This window comes from Typopeltis vanoorti, chromosome 2 (genome assembly GCF_054136105.1).
Source record: "Typopeltis vanoorti isolate ZY-2024b chromosome 2, IOZ_Tvanoo_1.0, whole genome shotgun sequence".
NCBI lineage: Eukaryota > Metazoa > Arthropoda > Arachnida > Uropygi > Thelyphonidae > Typopeltis > Typopeltis vanoorti.
This window is the reverse complement of record NC_143550.1, coordinates 152240962-152256991: the sequence shown is the minus strand read 5'-3', so window position 1 is coordinate 152256991 and position 16030 is coordinate 152240962. Positions and strand designations below refer to the sequence as shown.

General features: G+C 36.4%; 1 non-coding gene across 1 annotated transcript; it reads right to left on the bottom strand.

Moving 5' to 3' along the window:
* Positions 1-3419: 3419 nt before the first annotated feature.
* On the bottom strand, positions 3420-3501 carry TRNAL-AAG (transfer RNA leucine (anticodon AAG)). Its single transcript has one exon. It is a non-coding gene; the product is annotated as a tRNA-Leu (tRNA).
* Between the last annotated feature and the right edge of the window lie 12529 nt (positions 3502-16030).

The window sequence follows — 16030 nt, the reverse complement described above, 5'->3', positions numbered from 1 at the left end:
ATCAACTAGTTTCTGCAACCCACAAATCTTCAACCTGTTCTCATATGGTTCATTCCATAGACCTGCTATCATCTTAGTCACTCGCCTCTGGATCCTCTCAACCTCCTCCCCATCAAGAAGGAACCGAGGTGACCAAATCTGGGCACAGATTTGGTCACCTCGAGATGAGGTCTTATCGGGGCTCGGTACGGAGGTACAATAACTTGTTTTTCTCTGCTCGTCAAGGTATTTTTCAACAACCAAGTGAGTTGATGAGCTGATTTAGCTACTTTCGCAATGTGCCCCCTAAACTTCATCTCCCTATCCACCAACACTCCCAAGTCCCTGGCCTCATCAATCTCTTGGAGTACAGTTCCACCAATGTGGTATACTGCTGCTAATCTTTTCACTCCGAAATGCATAACCTTACATTTTGTCACATTAAATTGACATCCATTCTCCTTAATCCAGAACTCCAATCTATCTAAGTCATCTTGCAAGACTTTGACATCTTCTGCATTCACTATCGCCCTACCCAACTTTGCATCATCAGCGAACAAATGAACTGTCCCACTTAGACCCTTCCCTATATCGTTAATGAACAGATTAAACAGCAGTGGTCCAAGAACAGAACCCTGTGGCACACCACTAGTCACAGGCCGTTTTTTGGACTCTACTCCTGAATAAACTACTCTTTGATATCTCTCCATCAACCACCCAGCTATCCATCTCACCAACCCTATATCCATTCCCATATGTTGTAGTTTACGGATTAGAATTCCATGTGGTATCCTGTCAAACGCCTTTGCCAGGTCCAGCAGTATCACTGTAAACCCATTTCCCTTATCCAGTTCAGCCGTCACCTTGTTATAAAACTTGAGCAAGTTACTGAGGCATGATCTACCCTTCACAAAGCCATGCTGTCCTCTGTACAGTATCTCATTTTCATCAATCCATTCCTGTATTTTTCCCTTGACTACTTTCTCCAAGACCTTGACAACGACTCCTGATATGCTGATCGGTCAGTAATTTGCAACCATAGTCTTGGATCCTCCTTTATACAGTGGAACTATTTTCCCCTCTTTCCACGCCTTCGGGACTAAGCCAGACCTGAGACTCAGATTAAACAACATGGTCAAGGGCACTGATAATTCATTAGCCGCTTCATGCAAGACCCGTGCCGGTATACCATCCAATCCCACAGATGTATTCACATTAAGGTTCTGTAATAGACTATTCACCTCCACTTCATTCATCACAATTCCCATATAAACTAATGGTTTCTTCATTTTTTCAACGTCACCACCTGGATGATATACTTTTGCAAAGTGCGCGCTTAGTAACTCCACTATATCGACTGGTTCAGTGAACTCTTTACCATCGTCATTCCTTAAAATCATTTTGCCATGTACAGTTTTTTTCTTGCTTGCAGCATATTGAAAGAACTGTTTGGGATTCTCTTTTGCTTGCATAGCTAGTTTCCTTTCATAATCGGCTTTTGCTGTTTTTACCACAGTCGTTACCCTTCTAGCCTGTACTTTATACCGTTCGTGTGCCTGCAGGTCACCCCTTTCTTTAAATTCCCTCCATAGTTGTTTCTTTTTTTGCAGCTCAAGCTTAATGGTGTTATTCATCCATTTAACCCCTCCTTGTTTCACTATTCGGACCTTAGGTATACAATCAGCCATAACCTCCTGTAAATGCTCTTTGATCACTTCCCATGCTCTATCGACGTCCAGCCCTTGCAGTTGTACATGCCATGGCACTGATCCAAGCAATCTCCTAAGCTTGTCATACTTGCCAGCACGGTAATTCCACATATACCCTGTCTTAATCACAAATTTCACACCTTTAGCCACCTCCCAGGTCAAGACCTTATGATCACTCTCACCAATAGGTGGTAACATGGTCATATTCATTACAGTCAAATTCTCAGATACTATTACCAGGTCAAGCACTCTCACACCCCTAGTATTTTCAATTACATGCTGTTTCAGATAGTTATCCCTTAATAATTGAATAAAATCCATTTCCTTCCTCACATGTGTCCTCTCCTCCTTCCAATCAATGTTACCATAGTTGAAATCCCCCATAATAATTACCCTCCTTCCACTCATTTCATCAATTTGTTTATGCATACCATCTCCACCATCTATTCCATCACCTGGTCTATAGCAGCACCCAACTGTATATTTTATTCTGCCAGTATCAATCTCACACCAAATAGCCTCAAATGAGCTCCTTTCACTATCCTGCAATACTTCAATTCTCCTTGGCTGCAGTTCATCAGCTATCATCAATAACACCCCTCCCCCAATTTTATTCTCTCTGTCCCTCCTAAACATACTATAACCTACACATTCTATCCCACTAACTATATCATCTTCCGTCAGCCATGTTTCACTAATGCCAATAACCTGTGGCCAGGAAGAGCCAATCAAAGCCAAAAATTCTTCCTTCTTGTTCCTAATACTCCTGGCATTAGTATACATGAATTGCAGTGTTCCCTTTGTCCCACCCCTATCTTGATGCGTTATTCTAAATATCCCATTCCCATTTTTTGTCCTTATTGCTGGCTCAGGTACATTATATACATTTTTACACTCAACTGTCTCACTGATGTCTGGATATCCACTTCCCCCCCTCCTTGGTAGTTCTAGTTTCCCTGGTTCTGCACATCCATTTTCACTTCATTCAGCAACACTTTTTCCAGTCTCCGCACACCAAGTCCATTCAAATGCAGTCCATCCATCTTGTATAAGTCCTTTCGCCCATCAAACTCATTCCACACGTCCACAAATTCCACACCACACCGTCCGCTTAACCTGCGCATAATATCATTTGCGATTTTGGCTCTCCTTCTAAACTCCTCTCTGTCATACCGCGGTAACAGACTCACCATTCTAACTCTGTCACTCTTTTCCTTCTCTACCTTTAACAATACTTTCAAGTCCTCTCTCATAAAAAATTTATCACCTTTCAATTCATTCGTACCAGCCACAATTGTTATTTCTTTCACCCTCTGTTTTTGCACTCTAATGCTCTCACTTACATCCTTAAATTTCGCACCCGGTAAGTACGATTTAGTTACATTCCCATCTATTACTCCTCTTAATAACGAGTCACCATACAACACTCTCTCCTTCATTTCGGAAACTCGCCCACGCTGTTTATTTACGTTAGCCGAATCACTCTGGAAAGAGTTTTGCAGGTGCTCTAATTGCCGCTGCGCATCTTGTATCACTGCGCGCAGCCTAGCGATCTCACTTCCTACAAATAATTCCTCATTTTTTTTATCATTCAAGCCATTTTCTCTTTCTGTATAATTGCTCTCACTCTTTCTTAGATCACCGCTCACATTGCCATCTTGTACACCGCAATTCCCTATCGAGCCACTATTTTCACTCGCATTCAGGCTTTCTTCAACCATAAAAAAATTTTGGCAGGGGTGGGATTCGAACCCACGCCTCCGAAGAGACTGGTGCCTTAAACCAGCGCCTTAGACCGCTCGGCCACCCTACCTCTTAGAGATGTTACATAATCATAATAAAATTTATAATAAAGGATTAAACCAAGTATATCTTATGCAAAATATCCTCAAATATATAGACTCTGGATCCCCAAATTAAAAACAAACCTGAAATCTACAACTGATGTAGTTTATTTGTAAGATACTCTTTTATGCTTTCTATTGTAAAATATAAAACTCTGCAAAATATTTCTTTTTTTTCTTTTTTTAATGCCATTTCACAAAAGTTCGAAGACAATCCAAATGTAAAAAAGCACACATAGATTAAATTAATTACTGTACTTTTTTTTTTTTGGGGGGGGGGGGAAATGCATCCAAAAGAGAGAGAGAGAGAGAGAGAGAGAGAGAGAGAGAGAGAGAGAGAGAGAGAAAGAAGAAGCTTCAATAAATTTTTGTCCCTCAATGACACAAGTAGAATGTATGTAACATTCATTAATTTTTGCAAAGGATACAGAATTTTCTTTGTATTTTTGGAATATTTTAATTAGATTAGTAAAGTGAAAAACAACAAAATTATGTCTGTGTGCCATAGCTGATTTCCACCCATTCCTGCTTATGGGAAAGAAATTATATCGGGAAATACTTTATTTCCAGCATTAAATCAGCAACTAACCACATATTTTTTAAAAATGAGATTAAGTATAATACATGAGTGAAATTATACATGAATATATAATAATTTCGAAATCTGCATATGACTGTTTCTTTTTCTCTTTCTGATATTCATTAACTTATGGATTTATCGATTCCTATAGTTTATATTATAATTTGTGCGGTGTCACACCTTCAGACCACAAAAGTGAGATTGACAAAATAACAGAAATCTACAGGTTTTATTTTATTTTTATTTATTTTCCTATTCATTGAACACTCAATTTACAGACAAAAATATTGTTGTTGTTGTAGTTGTTGGTACTGGGCAGTAGATGGCGCTGATAGTAGTTGTATGCAGTTCGAGCAGTGTTTCTCAAACTTCAGTTATTCGCGTTCCCATTATTACCGAGTGCTCCCTTATCAAAATAATAATAAATAAATAAATAAAGTATATTTCATTGTAAATGTCTATTTTATTTGAATTCATATGTTCATGAAAATTAAAAATATGATTTATTTTTAATAGAACAAAATTTGGAATAAGTTCCTCTTCATTTCCCGTCCATGAAAATCCACATTTCATGTAATTCATATCATACTTACGAAGATTTTTCATCTTCTTCTTCTTTCTAGTTGGTTCTCTAGAGATGTCAGACGACACAACCTTATCAATTTCATTTGATCCAGATAAAATATCAACGTTTTCTTGTTGTTTACAGCTACTTGTATTTGCTATATTGCTCTTTTTTGTGCGTTTTATAAATCCAGCCTTTAATCAATGCACTTTTTTTCCCAAAATTAAAGCTAAAAAATCGTGCTGCGGGGATTTTCGGAAACAAAAGTTTTCAGAAAAAAACTGAAAATGGCGTTACTTACCAAGAAACTCTTATTCGCTATCGCTACTTTTGGCATCGAGAACAGTTTCCTTGTATGCATCGTCAAAGTCATGTACCCAAATAGCTTCATCTACCTTCCCGTTATTTCAAGCAAAAATTACCAGTAATTTACAAGACTTCAGATAGATAATGAACAATCCTTCACAAATGATTAATGAGAAGTAAAAGCAGAGCACGAAACAGACAGGTATGGAGCAATTAGGCCAGTAGAGATAGAGCACCTATGAAGAAGTGCATATGATTGGTGCGGTATGAACAAAAAATCGCGCGAAGCAAAGACAAAGGCAAGCCAACAGCTGAGTTGAAATGCTAATTCTCTTCAACCGAATTCCACAATATCTGAAACACATTCACAATATATTTCTTAGTTTTTTAACACGGTCACGATGGGGTGGTGTCAAACAAAACCATATGTTGCACCCGCAACATATAGTTTTGCTTGAGTCTATACAGCAGTTTCTGTTGGAGGGAAATGTGATTCATTAGTTAGTGCCGTTTTTATCCCATTTGTCTCTAATTGCACTATTTGTTAAGAAATATATTACATAGACTGCAAATGTCTTTGTATCTTATTCAGTGATACAATAAAACTATTTATTTTTCTTGTGTCTTCGGTATAGTGACGCTGTTGGGGAAGGGCTTGTTGTTTACCACAGGGAGCGAGTTGAGTAGGATAATTCATACATAATATATAATTGATTGAGAAATATATACGTTTAAAATAATTCTTTTTTTCTTAATAATGATTCCATGCGTTAATGATGCATACTCCTGAATACCTTTCGCGTACCCCAGGGGGGGGTACGTGTACCACACTTTGAGAAACACCGAGTTAGAGAATTAAGTAGCAGGGTAGATGGTGAGATGTGTGTGGCGGAGTAGAGTAGAGTGTCCTCCCACGTTAAGTCCGTGGAGGTGTCATGTAATATTTTTTATGAACTGGTTAGTTTGAAAATAATTTCGAAAGATCATTTTTATAGAATTTCAACCGCTTTCTTTTAATATTCTTAAGATTCCTTATTATGTAACTGCTGATAATAAAGATCCAAATTGGTAAAAAAAAAAACATCAACCAAGAAAACTGTCAAAGAGATACCATTGGCACATTGGGTCAAATGGAAATTAGGATTAGGAGCGATCCTATAATTTTGATATAACTAAATAACATATAACTTAAAATCCGCCCAGTTGGATTGTCAAAGGCTGTAAAGCGTTTACGAAACATGAATCTGTTTATGATAAATGTACTCTAGATAATATTTGCTTTGTTTTCATTTTATCACCATAAATGGTCTGATTGAAGCCAAATTTGAAAGAAGTTAAAAAATTTTGATAGAGATAACAAACTTCCAAATTTCAGTTAATATCTGTTTGAAGCTTTTAGGTAAAAATGAGGCTCTAAGACTGCGGTAGAAAATTACAGACCAACCACCATCTCAGGAGGGATGGCAAAAGTATTCGAAAAGTTGGTAAAAGACAGAATTCAGAAATAGGTAGATAAGAATATGATACTCTGTTCTGGCCAACATGGTTTTCTTAAAGGTGACCATGCCTTATTAATTTATTAACTTTTATAATAGAGTGACAGGTGATTGGACAAAGGGAATGGCTACACAGTGATATTGCTGGATTTTGCTAAGGAAGAATAAGAGTTCTTCCATAGAAATTGAGTAAGATTTTTATTAACAGTGATATGAGGAGTAGATTTTTCGCTTGGAGAGAGTGGTGAATGAATGGAATGCGTTGCCTGACTCAGTTGTGAGTGCTTCGTCTGTAGTGAGTTCAAGAATAGGTATGAAAGATATTGTATGGTTTGAGTCTTCCGCGATGAGTCTTCTGACTCCATGGAGATGCCCATATAATAATAATAATAATAATAATAATAATAATAAGAAGAAGAAGAAGAAGAAATATGATCCCATTCATACGATGCTAATTGTATTTCCTAAAATCATATTTTTGAAACTAAATTTCATCTAACAAGAGATTAGATTTTGCAATATATTTACGTACGTTTTACTCGTTCGTTCCCCTGCAGTTTCATAGTGATGCCACCAGCGAAAGGTTTGTAAACACTTGTACATCGACCATTAAATGAAACCAATCCTCTAGCATCTATTCCACAAAAGGAGAAGACAGAGCTCCTTCAGCTGTAAATAACTTTTCTGAATATTGTTGAGCAGCAGTTTCCACTTTTCAACCTTCATTGACTGCTGAGCTAAAGACTATTAGTGGATAAAGATTTTGGGGTGAGTATGGGAGATGCCTTCCACCCATCTAGTGGCTCTGCACCTTATCAGATACACCCTCTGTCCAAAAAGAAGCCTAACTTTTCGAAAATAGAAGAAACTAGTGGCGCGACCTGTTGTATCTTTTTGTTGTCTAAAGTGGCAACTTTCATTAGTTTTCATTAGTCAACATTTCAGTGTTGTGTCAACTGCTTATGACATTTTTTTCATTAGAAGCCAAGTTATATTGCCAAGAGTGACAGTGTGTTTTGACGAATGGTCGGAAAATGAGTTTGAAAAACAGAGAGCTGCGATTGACTTTTGGGTTAAACTTGGTAAACGTTTTACCGAAACGCATCAAATGCTTCAAAAAGCATACGGTGATGAATGCTTATCCCGTACTCAAGTTTACGAATGGTTTTAAGCGATTTCAAAGTGGTCGTGAGACGCTTTAGGATGATGAAAAGCCGGGCCAACCAAAAACTGGACTGAGAGAAGTTAACATTCAAAAAGTGCGTGATTTCATAAAAAAAAACAAAACAAAAAAAAAACACTCGAAATCGTCCGTGAGATTGATTGAAGATGAATTGGGGATTCCAAAATCAACTGTGCAAAACATTTTGACCGAGCGTTTGGGCCTTCGTAAATTGAATTCGTGATTTGTTTCTCCACAAGTTGACCTACGACCAAAAAATGTATCGAATTGAACACTGGAAGGACCTCATTAAAACTGCTCGTAAGGACTCAAACTTCCTCGAAGCGATCGTTACTGGTGACGAAACGTGATGTTTTGAGTTATGAGCAAGATTAAAGACAATGCTGATTTGTTTCTACGATTCCAAGGACATTATCCACAAAAAATCCGTTCCGCCTGGCCAAACGGTCAATGGTGAGTTTTATCTCGACGATTTGAAGCGATTGATAGCAAGAATTCGTCGCGTACGGCATGAATATCGTCACGACAGTACAATAAACAGTTGCCAGAACACTAATGAAGGTTGCCGCTTTCGACAACAAAAAGATACAACAGGTGGCGCCACTAGTTTCTTCTATTTTCGAAATGTTAGATTTCTTTTTTGGACAGAGGGTGTATATACGAAATGGTATCACAAACCCGAATCTGAACTTGACGCGTGCGCATCATTAGTTACTGATGATGCCGCTAAGCATCTTGGGTATGCAGTTTTCCGAGCCAGTCTGTCAAGTGGGGTCATGGCATGTGAACTGGTTCGTTGTTCTGGCTGTTTTTTTGTTAGTGCTTACAACAAAGTTTGGCAATTTTGTGATGGCTGACTTCAAGGAACAGAGAGTGTGCGCATGAAATTTTGTTTTCTTTTGGATAAAACTGCAACCGAAATTATTGATATGCTTCGGCAAGCCTTTAAGGACGACGCTTTAGGTAAAACGCAGGTCTACGAGTGGTTGGTTTTTACCTTTTCAGAAAAGGAGACATGTCAGTTAAAGACCAGTCACGATCTGACTGACCTTCGATAAGCAGAAATGTTGAAAACATAGAAAAGGTTTGCCAGGCAATCAATGAAGATCGTCGAAAGACCATTGAGCAAGTTTCTGAAGATATGTATTTGTCATGGAGTTCATGCTACCGAATGTTAACAGAAGATTTGCAAATGAAACGTGTGTCTGCTAAACTGTGCCTCATTCGCTCACAGACGATAAAAAAATTGTGAATGTCTTCACTTTTTTTTTTCTTTCTTTCCACGGATAAAGAAAACCATGAAAGGGCAGCTCTTCGTTGATGTGGACGAAGTGAAAGAAACGTCGCTGGAGGTCATGAACAGTATTCCAGTTGAACTGTTTCCAGCAGTGGAAAAAACGTTGGGACAAGTGCATTGACTCACATGAACAGTACTTTGAAGGAGACTAGAATATGGCATTATAAACTTGAATAAAAGTTTTCAAAAAAATAATTCCGGTTATTTTTGGGTACTCTTCGTTACAAACAGCGTGAGGTCTGCTCTCGATTATCAGATGTCACAATAAATCTTAAGTTTCTGGGAGAACAATCCTACTTGGCTATGCTAAAGATCGATTAAATCGAAACCAGCTGAGTTCATAGAAAAAGTTCTAGTCAGCATCTAGAATCGAACTTATAATGGTCTTTCTTGTAAGAGTCTAGCGCGATGGAAGACTCCATACTTATGGGTCTAGGCATCCTGTATATCAACCTTGGATGAACGAAAAATCCTACAGAAAGAAATTTTTGTAGGTATTCCAAATATAGGATTTCGTAAAGCTATCCCACCATGTTTCTAGGATGACTTAACTTCTAGCAAATCGATAAATCGAATATAATAATAGTTGCTTACGTGTTATTTGAAACTAACTTAGAAGCTGGTTGATAGTTCTAAAACAGACATAGTTAGTGCGTCTATTAGCATAATTCCTTCCCACATCATATTCTCAGCACTGCCAGATCTATCCCTTTCAAGAACATTCTCGCGATGGTAAGCAGTACCACTTCCACGATAGAGCAAATGTCGTCTAGAATCGGAGGAAAGACTAAAACGATTCTCATCTGTAAAGAGTACATTAACCTATTGGTGTATTATCTACTCTTTGGATACAACACCTGAAAAAGTGCTCTACAATGAGCTGTGGATAAAGGAATGCAGACTACAGGCCTATTTGTTGCAGACGTCTTGCACAGTTTGTCGAGATATCCGCGTATCTGTCCTTTTACGGAGGACTTGCAAACTGCCCTGCCGTAGAGTGTCGATTACGTTTTGCTGTTATAACCAAAACCCCATCATGCTGCGCGGTAGAACAAGGGCGACCTCTAAATAAACGTCTGGAACACATTCCATTGATTTAAAACGCTGTCCAGAACCTCGATACTACACTGTGTGGGAGATTCCAAACTCTCTGCCAATATCAGTAATTCTGCGACCTTCTTCAAGCTTTCTAATAATTCTTCCCCGCATGAAATCATCCTTGAGACATTACAAGACATCGAAGTTTGCAACTTTATTCCTTCACGAAAAGCGCTTCCTTCAAACACAATTCCTTTAGCGCAATTTTTTGCCTTTTATCCTGTTGGTTTTCTACCATGTGACTCCTTTGGCGGCGATTAGAAAATTTGAATGTGTACCCGCTTTTTACTCGAAATCGTCAGTTATACAGTGCCAATTCGTCTAAATTTGCGTTTGTAATATTCAGAAATAGTGTTCGTCCTTAGGTTTTGGACACCAGTGTACATTAGTCAATGTCCATGATACCTTTGTTTGGAACGATCTAAATCTGATTATCATATACGAAGCAAAGAAATTTCATAAGGGCTTTACATCTGAAGGTGATTAGTCAATCTCATTTAGAGAAGACAAAGTTTCTTCTTTGCGTGGTTTCTTAGACGAAAAGCAGGCAAACTGACCGAACGCATATAATTCAAAGTAAATTCATTGACTTCATAGACTTACGTTGTTATTTCATTTGTCTCCCCAAGCAACCCAATCTAACTCTAAACTTGTTGAGACATTTGTAACACTGTTTCAGGGATTTTTAATTTTTTTTTGTTTTTTTTTTTGTTTTTAGTCGTCATGAAGTTTCTATGTCCGCCATCGTCTGCCACCTTCAGATGCAGGGATTCATAGATTATATCAATTTTCACAGGACTATTGCTTCGGGTAGCAATATTTACAGTAGAGTTATTGTCCAGATAACCAGAACTATCTTCATCTCTGACATCGCTCCGTACATGGGCTGATGTCTGGATTATTGTGCTAAGGTCTGGTCGTCTAGATTCCTTGGAGATCAGGAAGTGGTAGAAAAGATTCAGAGGCGAGTGGCCAAGTCCGTGAGTTCGTACGGAATGCTCCCTACATTGATAGATTGAGAGTTTGTGGATTACATAGGTTGGTTGATAGGCGGAGACGATGAGATATGATAGAAACATTTAAGTTACTAAAAGGTTTTTATAGGACTGATGCAGGGGGAAATAGTACAGTAGTGGGATAGTGGTAGAAGATAACCAGATCTATCTTCATCTCTGACATCGGTCCGTACATAGGCTTCATCAATGACTGTCTCCTCAGTTTATTATTTTCTTGCGTGACACGCATTTCTCTTCATGGTTTTGTTCCATCCATCAATGTATGCCATTTGATATGATATATTCGCCCACCGTTTAGTTGGTGGTCGAATAACTTTTCATGCCCTCTGGCATGACAAAACGAAATGTGTTGGGAGAATATGCCATAAATATGAAGAGAAATGTAATAAAAACGCCTATATTTATTTATTTTTCATTGTTAATAATAAATAATATATAATAAATAATAATAAAGACACCTTTATTATTTTTAAAGGTGCCTTTAATTTTTCATTGTGTAATGCGATATCTTTTTCTGTATTTTTTAAAGCATTACGAAAAAATAATTATTCCGTTAGGAGGCGTGTAACATTAAAATGTCTTTACATTAGAGAAGTTGTATTTATCTTTGAATTTTCTCGTACAGTAGTTTATGCAAAAAATGTAAAAATTAATTTTGTTAGTAATTTAACAGTTCGGAAAGAATACGTTATGCATATGTATTTTCATGGATGCTGTATATAGTTTGGTAAGAAGAGCTTAACTTTTCCTATATGCATCTAAATTTCAATGTTTGTAATGCACACATTTTAATTCACTATTTTTATATGACACCATATTGAAATTTCTTAAGTGCAGTTTGATATATCCTGGTGATATAAGAATGAAATGCAACTTCAACAGTTTTAGGATCGTATTATATTCCATATTTATGAATATGAAAAAATAGGCGAATATAGAATGCAGTTTTTCCCCCAGTTTCCTCATATATATATATATATATATATAGTCCTTATAAGGACTGGCTTAAAGGGGCGAAGCAAGAATGCTTTTCATATTCCCCGTTATCTGTAGTGGACAGTGTAGGGATAAGGTTATTGGCTATTATTAAAGCTCTGATCATGGCAGGAGGGTAACAGCAATAGCCGAGTCTCAGTTAGAGCTTCATTAGCTACATTGCTATCCATTGTAGCTAATGAAGCATTGCTTTCCATTACCCTCCAAGGGTATTGGATTGAATGAATCAATCACCTGAATGAATCAATCACCGCATCTCACGGTCGATTGATTCCTTGACCACCATATATATATATATATATATATATATATATATGTAGAAAGTATTTTTACCTTGGGTAAAATTATGTTAAAGATACCAAGCAATTTTAAACTTGGTTTTACTCCATTTCCCAAGTAAGCAAACAGACAAAATTCAAGTTTGCGCCTGCAATTGATGCAAGTCTAACTGATCCTACAGGTAGTGCAAGACCAGGGCAACTCGTGGTAAAATATATGTGGTGTATATATATATATCTGTATCATGGGGATCAATTATATATATATTGACCCCCATGGGGATCAATATATATATAATTGATCCCCAGAATATTTACATATGTGCAATAATCAACTTGGGTGACATTCCAACATATATTATTTTACAAAGTTCAGCACTAAGGTTGATATATGGTTCATTTTCTACATTAGATTTCAATAATTTTTTAATAATAAATTCTTTTGCTCATATATTATGTATTTATAACAAGTATTGTTATAATATTAGCAATGAAAATTATACAGATTCTTTTTATATATTATAATGAATAACTATTATTATTATTATTATTATTATTATAACGGTGTCTGAATGGAGTCAAAGGACTCATCGCGGGAGACCCCACATTGGCACACTAACCATTATTTACACAATACTATCAATCTTCTCCTTAAATTCATTCACAGACGAAGCATTCACAACCACCTCTGGCAACGCATTCCACCCCTTCACAACCATCCAAGTAAAAAATCTGGTCCTAACACCCTTGTTAACCACACTCTTACATAATCTCCAGGGATGACCTCTCGTTCTCTCCCTTCCTGCACTGGTCTTAAAAATGTCATCAGTATCAATCATGTAAAATCCCTTTAATAATTTATACGATTCTATCATATCACCTCTCCTACGTCTATCAGCTAGTTTTTGGAGCCCACAGATCTTCAATCTATCCTCGTAGGGAACATCCCAGAGACCTGCAACAATCTTTGTAACTCGCTCTGAATCCTCTCCACCATTTCTTCATCACCAAGAAATCCAGGTGACCAGATCTGTGTGCAATAGTCCAAATGCGGTCTTATTAATGTCTTATAAAGTGGAACAATAACCTCCTTAACCCTGCTTGTTGGTGTGTTTTTCAACAACCATGTAATTTGATGTGATGTTTTGGCAATTATGTTTTAATTGCAAAATGAATTGCAATATGCCCTTTCAACTTAAGTTAATATGTAACTGTAATTGGTAATTTACAGTTGCAGTTGAATAAAATTAAATTTTTAAGTATATATACACTAGCAATAAATCAATAAATTATGTATGTATATATATTTAAAATTTTTGCTTTAAAGCGTTTATTTATTTCTTTTTAATGCATTTAAATGCTGTAATCGTAATAAATGTAAAAAATCGAAATAAGAGAGAGAGAGAGAGAGATGGGCTATCACTAATAATAATGATAAAATATTATTTTATTCTCCCTCTCCAAATTAATGGACAGAGGTTCATATAGTTTCTTTAACAATGGCTTTAATAGCAGTAGCAAAGTATTCTTTGCTGTCATCATTCGTTCATGGTATATATATATATATATATATATATATATATATATATATATATATATATATATATATATATATATATATGCATATATATATATATATATATATATATATATATATATATATATATATATATATATATGCATATATATATATATATATATATATAACTGGATCTGTGTCAACATTATGCTGCTATGGTTTGATATGCCGAAGTTGAAGATCACTGGGGATTCTTTTTTAATTTTATTATCAGCCCGAAGCAAGAAGTAGAATAAATGGAAGTGATATTTTATGGTTTTAATCCATCTTTCTATTCAGCATCATGCAATGACAGTAACAAAAACTGAGTTGTGCGAGAATGCAAACATTTACTGGAATGGCAAACTGCATTATTCCATCAGCTCTTGTGCCTATTCCAAGCTGTTGGATAGTGTGAAAGAGAGCCAAAAAAGTATCAATTCTTTGAATATCCATAGTTTGGTCTTCCTTATACCCGGACAAAATCATCGTGACGAAAATTGGGAAACTGAGTTGTTACAGATGTGCGAGAGCATCTGTGGGTTGTCATCACTGTTGAATGTTTTCAATGCAGTTTGCTAAGCCAACACCTTCCATGATCTCTTGGAGGATCAATTGGATTCATATAACGCCCAATCGGGTACTCTTTTCTTACTTTTATTTGTGTTCCACAGTTATATTAGGTTTTTAATACTTTCTTAAATTTAAATTTAAAAGTGCACTTGAGTTTAATTCCTGGAATTTTGTTACACGTTAAGAAACTGTTTAAGAGAGATTTTATTATTCTTGCACAGTTGGAAACTTCAAAATTAGATTTCATTAGCGGATATTCCAGGAATATTATACTTGATTTACATTTTTGTAGACGTTTTAGCTCATAAAAGCCACAGATCTATACTATTTTATCCTGAAAATTTTATGCTTACTGTATATGCAAATTGACAATCTTTGAAGAATCGCAATTATTTCATAAGTATGGTGTAAGTAGTTTGAAACTACAGAATTATCTTCGTTGTCAATGTATACTTACACTCCTGAACCAAAACTTTATGACTACTCGTCGTGTTCGCAGCCACCCAGATTGCACGGGTGGCCGAAACAGGCCAGTGTGGTAGGGAGATTGTTCTCTTGGGCATCACTGAATTCTCTCATCGCCAATGAACACGCCTGACGGTTAATTCTTACATGGGGATTGTTTCGAACCAGATATTGCATTACATAATCACCCGATGAATCTCACCCGTGTCACAAGGCAAGCATGGCTAAAAGAACATATCCAAGCATTTTGTGTGCGCGCGCCTGATTTGTGGGATTATTTTTCAAAGCAGTAAGCTCAGGCCGATTCCAGTGATTCGCTGGATTGCCGATCTCCTGGGCGTTATTCTGTCTAGTTGATCGATAATATCTCAAGACGATATTTTGGAGTAAGTGCCACGACGGGTTAAAGTGGTTATTTCTGCCATAGGAGGCCCAATACGCTACTGGGTATTTGGCCATAATATTTTGTTTTGTGAGTATGCGCATAATAATAATAATAATAGTTTTATTCCTGTCATCAGTATCTCATAACACAATTAACTAATCTCCATTTTATTCTCTCTCTCTTTTAAATGTTATAACTTATGAATGCAATCTAAAATGGAAAATTCATAATATATTTCTAGGAAAGTATTTACTTGGAAAATGTAGAAAAACAAAGAAGGAATAGCTAAATATGTAAATCTCTAGTATCAAAAGCACAAGAGTTTGTCAGTAATTTTCACTGTTTTCTAGGACAGGATAACTAATTAATAATTATAGTACAGATGTCATTAATGACAAAATGCTTATATAATAAGTTCCAATGAAATACTAGATACTTTTATTCTAAAATATTACAAACACCTCTAACATTAACCCAACTTGCAAAGATTTTCTGGGTACAGAGGTGATAAGCACAAAACAAATTCTGAAGGAAACTGTTTACGTATCATTTTGGGTTATAAAAATAAATTAAGTTAATATTTTTTGTGCGTGTGTGTTTGTGTGTGCGCCCACGAGCGCGTGTGTCAGCTTCTCTAATCTCCATTTTTCTAAACTATTCTGACAATATGATATTTAATTTTTAGGTTCCTATTTTATCTAT